Genomic DNA, 1,900 nt, shown 5'->3' on the forward strand with positions numbered 1-1,900 from the left:
GAAAGAAAAAGAATAGTACACTATGTAAACCTGTACGGCGGCTAAAAAATAATGGAAAAAAGTCTAACACAATACTCTAATTGTCGTATCACACTTAAATTTAAGTGAAATTTGTCCTGTTTTTTTAATACTACGAAATAGCTAAGGATGAAGCAAAATAACTACTTCCTGACGACGGAGTTTCGACCACAAGAGAAAATCGAACGAAACGTTCTTTAGTTTAATACCGTGGTCTCTGATAGATTAATGCAGACGGCATATGGCCCTATCTCTGTCTTACACAATGTTGAATCTTTGACTGAAACCGAAATCAAAGTCACGTGACAGATGGAATAAAATATCCTACTCCCTGTCGTTAATTGCTGTACGAAATCGAGTTGACTGTCACAAATTTTCTCATTTATAGTTCAGATCAAGTAATAATTAGTTAGTTATCGTACCTTGGTACAAATTTTCATCCATCACTTCAGTCTGCATGTATAGATCATAGATGTCTGAGACCTGAAAAGGTCTCTGGAACCATATAGTTTCATTTGATTGAAGCACCTACAGCTGTGTTTCAGGCAGGATTCCCAGTTTTTTTTTTTTTTTTCGATGCTGAGGTGCTATCCCAATACAGTTGGGAAGCCTCTGCAATGCTGTTCTAATTGTGGGGGATTACCGAGTGGGGTGAAGCGTGAATGTAGATTTAGAACGAGGAGGAAGATGTCCTAGGGTAATCCCTGCATTCGTGCGCAGCCACTGTACCAGGGTGGTGCAGTGGTTAGCGCATCTGCCTAGTGAGCAGAAGATACAGGTTCAAATCCTGGCATTGGTACAGATTTTCATTCATCACCTTAGTTTGCAGATCCCATTGTTTTAGTACAACGTTTAATCCAGTATTACAATTAACGTTATGTCGGCGAAATTTTGCAATATTAGCATTCTATTGGCTGAAAACCATTCATCGCATTATTGTTCTGATGACCAACATAAATTTCAGGTTTGTGCATTAATTTTCAATACCAGTTGACTGTAGCTCATAATACCTGTAACATACTGTTAATGAAGTTTTAAACTAAGTGTACTGACTATTAACTCTCTGACAGCAGCAGATTTTATTCTACAACCCTAGTCACTGTGTTTCTCATAGCTGTTTGATGCAAACTATATCAGTTTTTATCCAAATACAGTCTCAAGTAGAATGGAACTGTACTTTTAGCCAATTCCAGTTAATGTACAGCAATTGATATTTTGACAGAAATACAGATAAAACTAATCTTAAATTTCATTCCTCGATGCAAATGGCACTTCATGCATATTTCTCTGAAACAGTGGATATATCATTCTCTCTTCGGTCTTAACAGCGAAGAAAAAATTTAAAAAGAAGTACACCATCTTGATTCCGAACTCAAAGTCTTGGTATTAAGTGAAATATGCCTTCTACATTGTATAGTGTGCTCGTTTTCATTAAAACCTCATTTCTCCAGGACATGGTTGAAACATTTTTTCGTAATTCGTGACTGGGAAAACTGTTATGAGGATTCATGATTATTTAAAGAGAAATGACGTGGTTCGTATCACGGACAGTAAAAGAAAGCAAGATGATGCTGATAATATTCAGTAAATTTCCGCATGTAGTCATACTGATGTGAGACCAATATATAACAATATTTATCAATAAATTCGTAACATTTAGGCATAATTAAATATTCTTAAAGAGAAGACCTTTCGCTTCTGCTTAGTAATGATATTACTACTTGGCTTCAACTTATAAACTATTAACTTAGTCTCAAAAATTTGTTAGTGAAATTTTGGTAATTTTAAAGGAACCTTAACTATGGAACGAAAATTCATTTCGTTTAGTTTATTTTTCCTTGCAATAGACTCAAAAGCTCTTGGCTGAAACCATGCATTAAAT

General features: G+C 35.4%; 1 non-coding gene across 1 annotated transcript; it reads left to right on the forward strand.

The window, feature by feature from the left end:
* The first annotated feature begins 745 nt into the window (after positions 1-745).
* On the forward strand, positions 746-817 carry Trnat-agu. The gene has a single exon. It is a non-coding gene; the product is annotated as a tRNA-Thr (tRNA).
* Positions 818-1,900: the final 1,083 nt, after the last annotated feature.

Source organism: Schistocerca piceifrons, chromosome 3 (assembly GCF_021461385.2).
Source record: "Schistocerca piceifrons isolate TAMUIC-IGC-003096 chromosome 3, iqSchPice1.1, whole genome shotgun sequence".
NCBI lineage: Eukaryota > Metazoa > Arthropoda > Insecta > Orthoptera > Acrididae > Schistocerca > Schistocerca piceifrons.